The sequence below is a fragment of the Manis javanica genome, chromosome 8 (assembly GCF_040802235.1).
Source record: "Manis javanica isolate MJ-LG chromosome 8, MJ_LKY, whole genome shotgun sequence".
Taxonomy (NCBI): Eukaryota; Metazoa; Chordata; class Mammalia; order Pholidota; family Manidae; genus Manis; species Manis javanica.
The window spans coordinates 100,389,422-100,406,842 of NC_133163.1; the positions used below are offsets into that span (position 1 = coordinate 100,389,422).

A 17,421-nucleotide genomic window follows, 5' to 3' on the forward strand; every position below is an offset into this window, starting at 1 on the left:
CTGTGCATACTAAAATCCCTATTTATAAAATTATAACATTATTACAAAGCTGTTCTCTATAATCCTAGAATATAAAATGTCTATAATCTAAGGATAAAAATTGTTACTGATGACTTGTATATTCATGTTTTGGATAAGTTCAAGTTCCATGTCTCAAGCACATAAATTACACAAACACAACTCTGAAAAGCAGTAAGAATTCAGTTCACATGTCCAGAACTCCCCACAAACATGCCAAAGCCTAATCTTCCTCCTGTACCTCTTGATGATGCTACCACCCTCTTTACCTCCCAAATTAGAAACCACACCTCTATACAGTTAGCAATCAAGTCCTATAGGGTCTATTTTGCATCTCTTTTTCTTTTCATTTCTTTTTCAACAGGCAAATTTTCATATAGCTCAAAAATTCAAACAGAAATGTATACACTGAAAAGTCTTCATGGAAGCATTTCAATTATTCCCATTCTCCTCCCAGCCACAAGTAAGCACCTTTACTAGTTTCATGCGTATCCTTCCAGTATTTCTATAACTACTAAAAGACAGCATTACTACATACACTGTTCTGTACTTGCTTTTCTTACTTAACACATCCTGGAGATGTTTTCCTATTAGTTCATAGACAGCTTCCTCATTTTTTTGTACAGCTGCTTAAGTATGCTATTGCTTAGTATAATATGCCTTAGTTTATTACAGATTGACACTATTATTATAAACAACACTACACTTAATAACTGGATATATGTATCATTTCACTTCACATAACTGAAGGATAAATTCCCTGAAGTAGGATTGTTGAGACAAAGGTAAATACACTTGGAATTTTGATATTGCCAAATTGCCCTCACGTCATTTTTTAGTTAGTCCTTTTCTCCCCATTCTCTTTGCTACTGCATTCTCAAGCCTATATTAATGAGGTACCCCTTTAATTGGTCTCCCTCCTTCCCCAACCATTTTCCATCCTATTGTCAAACTGATCATTATGATTCTTAATGAATTTTTAAATATACACTATAATATTCTAACTTAAAAATTCTAAAGATTACTGAAACAACTAAAGTTCATTCTGGTCATCCTTCCCTATCTCTACTCCCAAAACCCAATACCCAAGAGTTAAGCACTATTATCACTACAGTATTTATCTTACCAGACCATATTCTTTCCATTTGCTTGCATGTATCTGTACCGTCCCCCCCAAAAAATAATGTTTGGAGTTCTTTCCTTATTTATATAATTGGTTTCATACTTTATATACTGCTCTACAACTTATCACACAATAGTATAGGTAATTTATTCACTTAAAAAAATTGTTACATGTTATTCCATAGTGTGAGTATACCAGTTTGGAGACATTTTCCAACTTATGACCAGTTTGTCCATTTTTTCAGTTTTTTACTATTATAAACAATGCTGCAAACAATATACTTATACATGCCCCCTTACACATGTATACAAGGGTTCCTCTAGTGCAGCAAATGGACAGACTTGTTGGAAATAGCATTTTAAATTAATAGATACTACCAAACTGCCTACATCAATTTAAACACTCAAATGGGCTACACTAACTCATACTCCCAACAACAGCTTATAATATTTATTATTTCTTCACAATATACCCAATCTTAATATTGCCAAGTTTTACAATTTTTTGCCTGTACGATGGGTAAAAAAAATATTTTAATATGTATCTCTCAAACTACTACTGAGATTACATTATCTTACTAAATGTTTGTTGGCCACTTATGTTTTCTCTTCTGAAACTGCCTGTTTGTATTATTTACTTTTTTTTCTATGTCATTGTTTCTTTGTAGGAGTGCATTATGTATATTTCTGGTTTATTATATATATTGCAAATATTCCTGTTTTAAATTTCTATATTTTGAACAGTCATAAAGTCTTAAACTGTGATTTGGTCAAATTTTCAAAATATGTTTCTAAAACACAGATACAATCACATATTCCAATCACTTAAGTAGCATCTAACCATATGGTAATATTTAACTTGAAGTGAAAAATAGTACTTCATAAACATAAGTCTCAGAATTAGCCTGAAATGTTAATCTCCTGTTTTCTCAGTTCTCAATTCTCAAATGCTTCTTATAGAGTAAACTTCGTACTGTAATAGGTAAAAGTTCAATATTTTAAGACAGACTTTTTTTGGTACAACATTGTCCACAAATCTAGACCAACTTTCCAAGGGGCACTGAGGAAACAGTGTTATGTTTTATCATGAGAGGAAAAACTGGCTATCTTGGACTTTCATTAAGTGTTATCTCTACTTCCCATGAGGCAACTTCCTACAAGTAATTTTGACTACAAAGAATTTTCACCTAATTGCCTAATCATTGAAAAAGTGGTGACTCCAGTGCATTTTAGATCTTTAAGGATCTGGCCCATGCCTCACTGCAGCCTCATCAACTCACCACTTTCCCCTTGGACTTTTAAGCCAACAATACAATTACCTATAATTACCCCTACATATTATTCTGTCTTATGATACCACTCCTTTTATGTATTCTGCCTGAGAAGTCTTCTCCTTACCCTAATTTACCTGACCAAGCATTCATATCCTTCTCCAAAACCCAGTTCAGACTTACCTCCTCCAACAAGCTCCCCTTGACCTTCTCAGCAAAAAGAATTAATCATTCCTCTCTTCTCCCACCAGGCTCTGAACCTACTTCAATTAATATGTGGATTCTACCATATTACAAATCATTTGTTTACAAGCTCTCCTCTCCTATAAGCCTCAGGAAGCCAGGCAGGGTTCACCTTATTCTTATGTGTATTATAGTTATCTAGCAGTTTCTTGCAAGTCCTCTCTATTTAGCACTATAGTAAAAACTGAAAACCTACGCACCCAAAAGTTGAAGCCATGATCCTTAACTGAAGATATTTTATGATCCGAAAGAATATGTGGATTATAATAAAAGCAGTCTGTAGTTCAATTTTTTGGTTTTCCTTTTTTTAAGTGGGTATATACCATAAATGTTTTTCAACTGTGGGTTGTGACCCATTAGTTGACTTTGAAATCATTTAGTGAGTTAAGGCTAACATTTAAAAAGTACCCACATATATCAAACATACTAAAGGCCAGTCATGTTTCCTGAAATCTTCGTTGCAGTTACACATGTGCATGCACATGTGCACACACACACACACACACACACACACACACACACACAATGATGGGTATAATATGTAAATGATGTAAAATACATTTCTTATTGTGGGTCACAATAAAAAATAATTTGCAAGCCACTTGCATAGTTGTTTTGTGGGTTCAGAGAAGCTTTAACCAACAAAACGATGTAGTCAAGGAAGGCTTCTTTGATAGAAGACAACATTTGAAGCATAATCTGCCTCCATACTACCTCTCTAATCTCATCTTTCACTCCCCCTTGTCAAATCTGCTCTAGCCAAACAGTCCTGGTAATTATTCAAACAAACCAAACATGTTCCCATGTTAGGTCTTAGACATGTTTCTTTTGCCTAGAAAGCTCTTCACTTAGATAACTGCATGGTTTACTCCCTCATTCCAGGACACCCAAAGAAAGTTTTTCCTGACCGCCTAAAATAATAACCACCTCCCACCATTCTATCCCCTTATCGAGTTTTATTCCTTTTCAATTGCACTCATTACCACCTGACATTTATTTACTGTGCCTCCCCTCCTCTTACCCCTGAATGTCAGGTCCAAGAAAACAGACTTTGTCTTCTGTTTTGTTCATCACTACACTACCAGAGATTAGAACAGTGCCTGGCACAGGGCGAACATTTCTGAATAGGCTTTGACAAGCAAGGAAAAGGAAGAGGAAGAACACATGGAGCTGTGCCTGAACGTGGTATATTACAGAGGAAACACTAGCTTGATAATGTTAAGGAGTAAGAAATAAGGTTGAAGCAGCAGAAAATAATATGAAAAGGTTTGAAAGCCAGAAAGTAAGAGTTTGGACTTTATTCTGCAAACAACTGGGAGTCATTCAACATTTTGAGCAAACGGTGATCCATTCAAACGTTTATTTCAGCACAAGTTCAACTGACATTGCTTGGCACAATGGAGAACACAAAGGTCAAAAGCCCATGTTCTCTCCTCTGGCTGTTTAGGTTTAGTAAATGGATTCAAAATAGTTTTAGGAAAGTTATTCTGGCAGCATTAAGTAGGATGGACTGGAGGAAAGAGACTCTAAAGTTAGAAAGGGCAAATAACAGACAATGCAGAGTCCTAGGACAAACTGAAAACCAGTCATCTAAAGAACTGTGATGACTGAAGGATATAGGAAATAAAGGTGAAACATGTATCACAGGCATCTTTAAGACTTAAGCATGATGACCTTTAGCTAAAACTAACAAAGAAAAAGAGCAATTTCCATCACTTTTAGATTTTTACCCAACCATTGCAGATAATGATCAAAGCGATTAGAAGAAAAATTAAGTGTGGTAGCAAGATTCTGCTTTCATTCAGTTTACAAAGTAGGAAAGATAGAAATCAGTCATGGTGACAATGAAAATAAAATGTGCAAGCTCATACTCTATTTTCTTTTTCAATTAAGTATAAGTCAGTATCATCTTTTGAGAGAAGAAAAAACATGTATGACACAAAAGAAAAATATGAGATTAATAAATGATTGTTAAGAAGTAATAAGGGCTCACTGGTATTGTTCAGCACAAATTTATAATGGCCAAGAAATCTTCATAATTACCCACCTTCTTCCACAAATACTCTACAACCTGTGAGGAAAAACAGAGGCAATAGATGGTGGAAAGATCTGACAACAGGGACACAGTAAAATATGAAAATGACTGATGTCAAGTTCACAATATATTTAATGCATACAGGAATGAACTAATTAAGGGAAAAAAACTGAGGGTCCCTAATGAATGGAATGAGTAAAGGAACATAGGTAGAGTAATCACATGTACACAGATCAGAGGTCATGCAAGGCAGGTAGGATATAAGGGAATTTTTTTAGGTTATTCTCTCATACCCCATACTGTTGCTATGGTCTGAACACTTGCATATCTCCCCTCTACCCCAAATTTTTATATGAAGTACCAAATGCCCACAGTGATGGTATTAGAAGGTGGGGGCCTTTGGAGGTGATTAGGTCATAAAGGTGGGTCATGAACAAGACTAACACCCTTCTAACAGCAGACCCAAGAGACCTCCCTTGTCGCTTCAGCCGTGTAAGGCAACAAAGAATTCTGCAACCTGGAAGTGGGTCTTTACCAGGCCCCAACCATGCTGGCACCTTGATCTTGGACTTCCATTTCCAGAACTATGAGAAATAGGTTTCTGTTGTTTATAAGCTACCCAGTCTCTGGTATTTTGTTATAGGAGCTGAAAGAGAGTAAGACGCTGTGAATTTTTTTCTTGTTTGAATACATGGTGTTAGAGGCACAAACGAGTACAGGAGTCCAAAGACACTGCATATCCAATAATTGTATCAGGAGAGGCAGTAACTTGATTCCAATGTCCAGTTCTATAATTAATATTATGACCTGGGGTAAATAGCCATCTCAGTTAATACATTCACAGAATGGGAGGGTATGTTAAAGAGAGTTACCATGGCAGCCTCCATTCACCTCCTTTAAAAGAATCACTGCTGTAGTAAGCCACCATAGGACATATGTCTTATTCCTCAAATGCAATGAGACAGAAACAAAGCTAACTTAGTTAGAGGAACTCATAAGGCTCATTTGGAAAAGATTCTATGCTATGTAATAAATCAACAGTATATATGGGCTTAGCATATTTTTTAATTAAAGGAAATGGAGTGAACATTTCATTTGCTTTTGAATTTTTAAATTACCATGGATTATAAATCTATATAATAACAGGAAAATGTATATGTTCTAACATTAAAATAGGTCTCAAAATTGAATAAATATTCTACAGGTTCCTTAATTGCAATTCCAAAATATAAAAACTCTGAAACCAAAAATAACTTTTGGGAGTAAAACCTTACCTAGACTGAAATGAAGCTATTTATAATCTTGTAGTGTAAACGTTTATATGTTTTGCTGCAGAAATAACATTTGAAAAGGGTTACTGTAGAAAGACCTATACTCTGAAAACTATAAGACATTCCTGAGAGAAATTAAAGATACCAATAAATGGAAACACATCTGTGTTCATGGATAGGAAGAATTAATAGTTAAAATGGCCATCCTGCCTAGAGCAATCTACAGATTCAATGCAATTCTTATCAAAATACCAACAGCATTCTTCAATGAACTAGAGCAAATAGTTCTAAAATTCATATGGAACCACAAAAGACCCTCAATAGACAAAGCAATCCTGAGAAGGAAGAATAAAGCTGGGACAATTTGGTACTGGCACAAGAACAGAACAACAGACCAATGGAACAGACTAGAGGGCCCAGATATAATCCCAACCATATATGGTCAATTAATATACAATAAAGAGGCCATGGACATACAATGGGGAAATGACAGTCTCTTCAACAACTGGTGTTGGCAAAACTGGACAGCTACATGCAAGAGAATGAAACTGGATTATTCTTTAACCCCATACACAAAAATAAACCCGAAATGGATCAAGACCTGAATATAAGTCATGAAACCATAAAACTCTTAGAAGACAACATGGGCAAAAATTTCTTGAATATAAAAATGAGGAACTTCTTCCTGAACACATCTCCTCGAGCAAGGGAAACAAAAGCAAAAATGAACTCATGGGACTACAGCAAGTTAAAAAGCTTCTGTACAGCAAAGGACACCATCAGCAGAAGAAAAAGGCATCCTACAGTAGGGGAGAATGTATTTGTAAGCAACATATCCAACAAGGGGTTAGCATTCAAAATATATAAAGAAGTCACACACCTCAACACCCAAAAAGCAAATAACCGGATTAAAAAATGGGCAGAGGATATGAACACTTTTCTAAGGAAAAAATTCAGATGGCCAAAGACACATGAAAACATGTTCCACATCACTAATTATCAGGTAAATGCAAATTAAAACCACAATGAGATACCACCTCACATCATTTAGGATGGCCAGCATAGAAAAGACTAAGAACAACAAATGCTGGCGAGGATGCAGAGAAAGGGGAACCCTCCTACACTGCTGGTGGGAATGGTAAGCTAGTTCAACCATTGTGGAGAGCAATATGAAGCTTCCTCAAAACACTAAAAATAGAAATACCATTTGACCCGGGAATCCCACTCCTAGGAATTTACCCAAAGAATACAAGTTCTCAGATTCAAAAAGACATATGCATCCCTATGCTTATCACAGCACTATTTACAATAGCCAAGATATAGAAGCCACCTAAGTGTCCATCAGTAGATGAATGGATAAAGATGTGGTACATATACACAATGGAATACTATTCAACTATAAGAAACAAATCTTACTATTTGCAACAATATGGATGGAGCTGAAGGATATTATGCTCAGTGAGATAAGCCAGGTGGAGAAAGACAAGTGCCAAATGATTTCCCTCATTTGTGGAGTATAACAAAGCAAAACTGAAGGAACAGAACAGCAGCAGACTCAGAGACTCCAAGAAGGGGCCATTGGTTATCAAAGGGGAGGGGTGTGGGAGGGCAAAGGGGATTGAGAGGTATTATATTTAGTACATACACAAGGTGTGGGGAGTCACAAAGAAGACAGTGTAGCACAGAGAATGCAAATAGTGAATCTGTGGCATCTTACTACACTGATGGACAGTGACTGCAGTGGAGTATGGGTTGCAACTTCATAATATGGGTGAATGTAGGAACCACATTGTTTTTCATGTGAAACATTAATAAGAGTGTATATCAATAATACCTTAATTTTAAAAAATGAGGGTAAAAAAGGGATACCATACTGGTCTCTGTTGAAAGGTTACAAACATTATTACCTTGCCTAGGTCCAAAAAATTCTTAATTCTAAAACTTACTAGACCCCCAAGGGTTTTAGTGGGCTATGATTCTATACTAATAATTGCTAACATTTACTGAGCTATCAACTATGTCAGACACTATTCATCTGACCTCATCAAATAGCTCTCTCACTTAATACTCATTTCTCTTTATCCAAGGTGAACACTATGATCCAATTAAGCTAACCAGCTTTTCACTCAACTAGCTCTTGATCTCCTGCTTTCGTATCTGCAAACCTGGACATATTTCAAAAAATCTCTAAGTCTGTAGGGAAATTAAGAAGGACACCTGGCCCAAATACTCATTCAGCACATCAGTTCCTCTACCCTAGAATCCTTAAGTTGAACACTGTAAGAGCCATGTACCACCCAAACCACCCACATTTTACTGTTTGGAGAAATTTTTCTTAAAAGAATGTTGAAATAGGCCTCCTTTAATTTCTACCCATTGATCGGAGTTCCCTCTAGTTAGATCAAACCTGATCTGTGTGTGACTGATTTCCAAATATTTAAAGACGGCTATCACTTCTTAGATGAGCTTCTCTTCTTTGGGCCAAACATCACATTTTTCAACATTTCCTCCTTTCCATTTCCCCCATGATTAAGGTAGTCTGGATATGCCCTATGTTCAATGGTTTTTAAACTTGTCTATCACCTGGGGAAATAGTGGTTCAGATCCTACCCTACTTAAACTTGGGCCTCTGTGTTTTTGCCCTCCAGACGATTCTGATATTTTGCGAATTGATAAAGTTACCGATTGGTAAACGGTCCCACCAATAACGTGATAGTGCTATCTAAAAAGCTGACAATACCCCAGGTAGAATACAACCAGTACAAAGCAAGTGGAGCTAACACCTTGCTCTTTCTGTATGTTCTACCAACTTCAAAATGACATTTACTTTTTAAAAAATTATACCACAGTGTAGATTCATATTAAATGTATAATCAGTTAAAACGATCAAGTCTTTTACACATTCTCTGTGCATTAGCATCTTGGGCCAAAACTGCCAATCTTTACAATTATTCCCACTAAAGGGAAGAGAACCAAAGAGTTTTAGATTTCCATTTCTAAATAGATTTATGGCCCTGCATATGAATTTACTTTTAATGGAGAAATCACTTCATGCTTCAGCCTCCACACATGTCATGGAAATACTTAGCCCATACAAAAGTGCATTAGCCCACAACTGAACTGACAGCTGATTGCACCAAAGCATCTTCGCTGTGCAAAGCACTGTTGACAACACTGTGAGGAAACACACAGGCCCTGATGCTAATAGTAACAGATTGACCTTCTACAGAGTATGATGAAACAAACATCTTCAGGAAAGTATAATACTAATCACAGCTGTCCCAAGATAGACACATCAGTGCTACAGAAACATGATTACTAGCTGGAAAGCTGTGGGGCGGAAGAAATGACACTCGTTAGAAAACTAAGTTTGTTTTTTAATGTTTGCAAAGAGATGGAGTCTACGTGAGTTCATCCACATTCAGGCTACTTGCAAAGGGACACTGCACTTTTTAAATGAATTCATGATTCCAAATTTCATGTCATGACTTCTGAATTCCTTACAACTTGATTACCTTACCTGTTACTATCTCTAACTTACTAAGTATCAAAGGCAAAAAAAGTAGTCATTCTACAGGAGATGAGGCCTATTTATAAATACATCTCTGAGAGGGAAAAGGAGGGGTCAAAAGACAAACAAAAATCCAGTGAAATTAACCAAGATCCAACCTGATCTTTATTTTTGTGAGGCAAACATCAAATACACCTGGCATTTGTAACAATTACATGACGACTGACCAGATGCTTCCTGTTGATGGAACAGTAGAAAACTAGACAGAATCAGACCAGAGTTCACAGAAACAACTGGAAATTAATTTAGCTTCATTTCAAAACCAATAAGCCAAAGTATGGCCTTAAATTTTCACATTTACAATGTAATTGTCTCCAATCTAGAAAACCCAGATTGATTCAGAGACAGAGAACTCCAACTCTAAGTTAGGAGAGTTAACCTAAAGGGTTCGTATATGCATTACAAATGTATTGTTTTACCAAATGTTTCACTGCAGGACTCCTTTCAAATCCAGAGCTCCTATAGTGCTTTGAAAGTTTACTATCTTAGAAAACTACATTTACACGTTTTCTTTCACAAGCACATCTAATACGGAATTCACAAAGTATACATCATTAAAAATAACTTGTGGCATTAAATGTTAAATCATTTAAAATATTTAAAAATGTTCGAGTCTCCAGGATCATAGGAAGCTTATGCAATCCTTATTCGTGATACTGTTTATGCATCTAAATCCCAAGCTGAAAAAAAGAACCCGAGAAAAAGGTATAGGAATCAATCTTACCCACGTTCTCGGAATGTGTCTTGCCTAAAATCCTTACTTGACTTGTATGGTGAGAGGACAAAAACGACACATTTCTCAATTTAAAAGGAAAAATTAAAAACAATAAAGGCGTTGAGCATACAGTGTTTTCCAGAGATCACATGGTATGATACCACAACAGATCGAATGCAGAAATAAACAAAAATATAGCTGCCTATTAAACCATTTAAAAGACAAGCAAAAACGCAAAAAAAAAGTCACTCTTGCCTAATATTTCACTTAAGCTAATATGTAATGGGTTTTTTGTGTTATTTTGGGGAAAAATAAAGAAAAGTTAAGAAAAAAATACAAAACCGTCTTTAGTTTCCTTAAACTCATAGTCTGAGCCTAAAGGTGGAAGTGTCAAGGCTGATAGTTATGTCAGAAATAAGAAATTTAAACCAAGCTGGGAGGGCCTATGCGTGACTTAAAGCAAACGATCTACAAAAAGAATTTCTGGTCACTAACTTGTGCACAATAAACTACAGTGCATCTTTAACTCTTGGAAGGCAAATTGCACGTATCATTTACTGACCACATCAAAACATTTTTCACATAAAATTTGTACTTCAGGAAGTAACTTGCCTGAATCGAGACAATAAACCAGTGTCCGAAGACAGCACTTAAAATATTTCCACATTACCAAGCCCCCTTTAGAAGTATCTCTACCCACTCCTTTGAACACATGTCTGCTCGCCACAGTCCAATCGGGTTTAAGGCAAGAGTACGTGTACTGAAAACAGGCTTGAAGTGGGAACACACACACAAAGCAGGCCTATATCATTCTTTGGTTTCAGTTTTCACGATGCACTCCTGAGGCTTAGCACGCTGATTCAACACGGCAGGACAGCGTCAAAGAAACACACTCAATACACACTGATTAACTGTGCCCAGGCCCAAATGACCTGGCAAAATTGTAACTTCTTTCCCGAAGCCGCGCACCCGCAGATTCCGCCGTCCAGGTCCCAAGAGCCAAAGTCCCGAGCATCCAGAGCGGCTGGCTTTGTCCCCGTAGGAACTCGAGTCCCCACGACGGAGGCAGTCGCCGCGGTGGCTCCGCGCGGGACGAGCTGGGCTCTCCCGTTAACCCTGTCCGAGCCGGCCACTGCAGCTGCGCCTCGAGCTCCGCCCGGCTCCGCAGCACAGCGCGCCCGGGGCCGGCCGTCCCCGCAGCCCTTTCCCCACTCCGACGAGCCCGGCGGGGCCGTCAGGCCGCCCAGACAAAGAGGCCGGAGGCTACCGGGGCGGCCGGCGCCGAGGCCCGGCCGAGCCGCGCCGGCCTCCCTCCACCTCCCGCCCTCCGCCCGCAGAGCTCCCGCCGCCCCGGCCCAATCCCATCCCCGCCTCAGGGCCATCGTTCGGGACCAGCCCGGCGGGGAGCGGCAGGGAGGCCGCGGCGCACCGGGGCCTACGAGGGGGCGGCGGCCGCCTCCATGTCTGCCCGCCCCTCCCAGAAGCGGGGTGCCCAGCGGACAAAGCGCGGCGGCGGCGCGGGCGGAGCGGGTGCCCAGGCCGACCCCGCCGACCCCCGCGGAATAAGCGGGGCCAGGAGCCCCGGAAACCCGGCGCCTTAATGCAATAAACAGGAAATCGCGGGGATGATCTGGGTTCCGGGGGAAGTGGAATTATTTTTTACCAGCGAAGAGATCAACTTCCACATCCGGTGGTAACAGGGCCCTACACAGACCCGCACTGACCTGGAAAAGCTTCGGGAGCGGCGACGGGGAGCAGCAGGAGGTGGTGCGGCCACCCGAAGCGCCTCGTACGCGGCCGGGCTGACGCGGCCCCGCTACACACAGAGCGCTTCAGCTGCACCGGGCGCTATTTTCCGAAAATGCCGCGTCTGGTCGGCGCCCAAAATCCCCACCGAAAAGTCCCCCGTGTTGCGCGCGGAGGGACACATGGTGTGCGAGTGAGTCAAAGCTCCCAGCATCCCTCCCGGACCGGCCCTCGCCAGCCCTCGCCTGGTTTTCCGCCCCTGCCTTGTTAGCAGAGCTCTCTCCCACCCACCCCCGGCTCCATTCCGGCGGGAGTATGGGGACGAACGGGTCTGGGTTTTTGTTTTTAACGGAGGAACGGGAAATATGCCATTTCTAGAGCTTCAGCCACACAAAGAAAGCGGCGGAATGATCCACTCTCGGCGACCGCAAGTCCCGGCTCGCCTGGCGCCTGCGCGGCACGGGTGTGGGAGCTGCGGCCGGCCATGTGCGCGACGGAGCCGCCCGGCTGCCAGCCGAGCCTTCCCGCCTCTCTGCGGGGGCTAGGAGTTGGGAAGCCGAAAGTGCGGTAACGTTCTTCTCTCTCCGACATGGCCGCTGAGAGACGGGGAATTGGACTCCTTCGAGATTTAGCTGAGCTGCCTAGTAGAGTCCTGGGAGACGGAAGGGCAGTCGGAAGGCTAGGATTTAACTTAAAGTGGCCTTAGCTGCCACAAGGCGGACTGGGACAGGAATTGCTGTTAAGGTACAAGGGGAAGAACCAACGACTGCCCTTCACTTCGCATAAACTAAGCAGTCAGGTTCATGACGAAGACGTACGTATTCTTAGACTTCTTTTTGAAAAACATTTCAATGGTCTCATAGTTTGTAGACCCTAATAACTGGTAGCTGAAATCCTGGTAGCTGGATTACTGTCACGTCAGAGGTAGACATCTGTTGTCCGTGGCTGGCATGTCAGGATTTTTGTTGTATTTTATTAAGAAAGGAGCAGAAGTTTATTTGGAGATGTTTGCAAAGTAAAGGTCATATGAATTTGAATTTAATTTTCTTGTGTTGGTTTGCTAAGAAACCCAACACACTGGTAAGTTTTTAACAGATAATCCTCGGACTGACTTTCCCACGTGGCTTTTCCAGCTTGCTAACAGCACAACTTTTAGCATCCTATGTCTGTCTAGGAGTTGGGAATATCTGAGCGCCAAGAGTTTGATCCAGGAGAGTTTCCAATCCTAAGTGAAATCTTTATTGCCCGCTGATTTTGTGTGGCCCCAGATAAGTAATCATTCTCCATTTACCCTTTGTGATACTGATGTAGTAAAGATTTGTAAAGTCTTGATATAACTTATTAAAGCATTCTTCCTAAAATAGAAGCATAGTAAATGGCATAGGAACCATAACTTTTCCTTTTATTTACTATTTCTGATGCTTCACTTGATAAAAATTTGTCAGTTTTTTTATGTCGTATGGTTTTCTTTAGCACTTCATTTGAATAAGCATCAGCTAATGATTGCTGTGGAATCCTTGCTCTCATTGATTATATGCTATAGAATGCAGACAGGAAAATAAGCAACTTCCATATAATGAGGGTAAACTGCTGACTACTATGAAATCTCATACAGGAGGAATTCCTTACTCACCTGGGAGGGGGCAATGGAATGGGACTGGAGAAGCACTTAGCTTTAATAAGGGAATTGGGAAAAGGCCTTCCAGAGGAAGCAGTAAGGAAAAAGGTTAGGAAGCAAACTTTGGAGAGACTGTTGGGTGAAGAAGATAATGCTGTTTCTGGAGTGTCTAGAAATGTTTCTGAAGAGGTCTAGTCGTGAAGGCCTTAAATGCCATGTGCAGAAAGTAGCTTTTGAAAGCTAAGAAGAAGCCACTGAAAATTTTTAAGTAGAAGTATTATTAGATTTGCATTCTAGACATGACTATTATGCAAAAATTGGAGGCATGTAACACAGTTTGGAGAAAACAGTCATCTTTAAGAGAGTTTTGATAGTGGCAAATAGTGTGAAGAATATGACCAAAGTGGTTAGTGAGAGGTTGGTGATTTGGTTGACTGGATAAAGGGGTGACTGAGAAGAGATGAAAGAGAATTCCCTGGGAGGAGCAGTTAGGATGGTAATGTCCTCATTGAGATTAGAAGCCAGGGAAGAATACATGGTAGTGAAGGAAGAGTATTCTGTTTTCACCGTGTAGAATTTGAAGTGCCTGTGAGCCAACCAAGCAGCTATATCTAGCAGGCAATTAGATACTCATTTGTTTTCAGAACACCCATCTTTAACTGGCTGTGTTCTACACACTGAAAGGATTAATCAGCAACAAGACTATCATGACTGCTGCTCCTGTTCCTAGTGGAGGGAACAGACCATGAAGTTCAACAAAAGAAGAGGAAAGATTCCACAATACTCCATGAAGAAAAAATGGGTATTTGGATAAAGCATTTCTCTGGCAGAGAGCAGGCAAAATTTTGGAGGTTGGTCAGAGATGTCCTCACTGAGAAAGGTATTCTTTGAACTGAGACCCGAATGGGAATAAGCTACGGGCAGGGCAAAGTCCTAAGGTGAGAAAGAGTTTGTTAGGTTTAGCAAGGAGGCCAATGTGTCTGAAGTCTAGAAAGCAAAAAAGGAATGGTAGAAGATGAAGTCTGCAGCCTTGGTAAGTGTAAGTGTTCTAGAAGCCATTGAAGGTTTTTAAGGAATGGAGTAACATGGCAAGCAGCAAAAGACATAGATTGGATGGACTGAAGATATATTTTGTAATTAGACATGACCTATATTGCTAATTAATGAATCCTGAGTGAGGGAAAGGGAGGAATCAAGAGTGATTCCTAGGTTTATGTCATGATTATCTAGGCCAGCACTAATATAAATATAATACAAGCCACTAAATGTAATTTTATAGTAGCCACATTAAAAAAGTAAAATAAACTAATTTTTAAAATTATTTAACCCAAAATAGTATCATTTTATATGTATGTGGTCAGTATAAGCATTTTAAAATTTTACTTTTTTTTTTCATTAAATGTGTGAAACCTGGCATGTATTTTATACTTAGAGCATATGTCAGTACTTGATTACATAAAATTTATAGTTGAAAAAATAGATTCACATTCCCAAGTCATTCCAAACACTTAAAAGTTTTGCAGTTTTTACATTACGCTATCAAATTCTTAGTTTAAAGTTAAGATGAAATTCCAGTTCCTAAATTAGCCACATTTCAAGTGTTCAATAGCCAAATGTGACTAGTTGCTGCTATGTTGCCCAGTGTAGTCTAGTGGAAAATCAGACTAAAAAAAGTTGTGTGGAACCAGCCTAGGCTTTGGATGCCATGGTAAAGGATTGTGATTTTACCCTAGAGACGGGAACAGTGGATGATTTTTGAGCTAGGGAGTAACACAATGTTGTGCTTAAGGCTAGAAAAAGGCCACTAGGTGACCAGCTACTGACTCAGGACCAAGAGCAGTTTTTCATTTGAGTCCCCACATTACAGGCTCTGACCTCAGCAGCTTGATTCAGAGGTCCGATTTTCATCTGTGCTCTAAAACAGTGCCACCAAAAGTGTAGTCCATAGGCCAGTGCCTGACTGCAAACTCTGGTACTTGTCCAAGACAAGGCATTTGCAGAAATTGAAAGTAAGAATTTATAGAGTACATATTTTTATAGCAATTAACACTAATTTTATGTCTGGATCTGATAAAAGTTTTGGGTTTGTATTGCACATGTCTTTTCTTTTTTTCTTCCATTTTCTAGTAATTTATATTTTGTAAATGTTTCCATGATCTTTTATTACAGATAATTTTTAAAGCACTGTTGTAGAGTCACAAAGGGAGTTAGAAGAACCACGTTCCCAGAAGCCTTATCTAAATCCAAATGCCTTTTTTTTCATAGTTTTATAGTGAGAACTATAATGACTAAGAGAGGAATGGACATCTGCTCAGTTTCTCCCTCTAGAAATGTAAGGCTACATGGAAATATATAATAGCCTCCACTTACTGAATGTTCCTGTTTGTCAGCCAAGTGTGCCCAGTCTGTTACATATATTGTCTCATTTAATCCTCACAACACTTTTAAAAAATAGGGTTTCTTAGCAGCATTTTTCCAACAAGGAAACTGAACCAAAAATAAATTAAATAACTTGCCTGAAGTCACCAAACTGCAAAACGTTAGACACAGGTTTCCAGTACAGGTCTCATTCCAAAGCTATTGTTCCTAATCACTTTTTTTGCCATTATATTCCCAGTATCTACCAAATTCCCTGGCACAGTGACTATGTTGTTTTAAAAAGAATAAATGAAGTTGATTATATTACCTCCCAGAGGGTTCATTATTGAATTTGGGCCCAGAATAAGGGGAGTTAGTGTCATCCTGACAGCATCTGGCAAATGTGTTTATTTCTACAGTAGGAATATGTCTGCTTTACTTCTATCTAGATTTATAGACTCCCACAAATCAATTTTAGAAAGACACCCTAATAGAAAAATGGCTAAGAGACTTGAACAGGTCACTTCATAAAAAAGAGTATGTAAATGGCCAATAAGGTGTTCAACTGCTATAATCACTAGGGAAGTGCAAATGAAAACTACAATGAGATACTGCTGCACAGACACACAAAAATAGCTAAAAATGGAAAACAGAAAATGTCAAGAGTTGAAATATTTGAAACTGTACATTGCTGTTAGGAATGTATTGATTGGTATAGCCACTTTGGGAAATTCAAAGTTTAAAAAACAGGCAAAAACAAACTAGACTAGGGATTTAAGTTTAAGTGTAAAAACTGTAAAGAAAAGAAAGGGAGTGGCTAGTTTTGAGTTAGGGTACAGGGGGACTTCTGGAGTACTAGCAGTGTTTTATTTCTTGACCGGAGTGGGATAGCATGGGTGTTCACATTGTGATTCATTGGACTGTAGGGTTGGGGGTGGGCAAATTTTCAGTATGTGTATTATGTATATCACACATTTTAAAAATTTGCTGAAGTTAACAAGTTAGAAAAAAATTCCTAGGCAATGCTGGATCATATACTACCAGCTATTAACTCACTGACTGAACCAATCTTCCTATATATGCAGTGTAGATGTGAAAGATATGATGGGCCTGAATTCTGGGAGTGGTAATGGTGAAGGAAAAGAGACAGAAGCAAAAAATACTGCAGAACTTCAGGTAGAAATGGAAAATTGAATGGCAGTTGGAATGAAGATCCCCCAATTCAAGTCTTATATGGTTTTTAGGTTAATAGTAGCCACATTTTTAATCTAGGCATATAAATAACCTGAGCATTTCTCCTAACTTGCCTTATTTTAATTTTTCTCTCCTGGCAGGGAAGGGGAGTTTGATAAAACCAACATTTGGAGGTATATAAGCTGTTAAATGCCTTATTTTTATTAATGGCTGATTAAGTGGAATGGGAAAGGGGAAAGGAGTTGGGATGATTGAGATT

General features: G+C 39.2%; 2 protein-coding genes across 10 annotated transcripts in view; one reads left to right on the forward strand and one right to left on the reverse strand.

The window, feature by feature from the left end:
* GABPB1 (GA binding protein transcription factor subunit beta 1) overlaps nucleotides 1-12,131 on the reverse strand; it is an 87,553-nt gene extending 75,422 nt beyond the window's left edge. For all 8 annotated transcript variants that reach the window (XM_037021056.2, XM_037021055.2, XM_073211845.1 and 5 more), the window contains exon 1: nucleotides 11,971-12,131. The gene's annotated coding sequence lies outside the window, so the exon portion shown is untranslated. The remainder of the gene's footprint in view (nucleotides 1-11,970) is intronic.
* USP8 (ubiquitin specific peptidase 8) overlaps nucleotides 12,046-17,421 on the forward strand; it is a 95,676-nt gene continuing 90,300 nt past the window's right edge. The window contains exons 1-2 of one of the 2 annotated variants that reach the window (XM_037021041.2): nucleotides 12,046-12,185; nucleotides 12,371-12,806. The gene's annotated coding sequence lies outside the window, so the exon portion shown is untranslated. Of the gene's footprint in view, nucleotides 12,186-12,370; nucleotides 12,807-17,421 lie in introns of those variants that run through there. The other variant, XM_037021042.2, reaches the window with a different exon arrangement.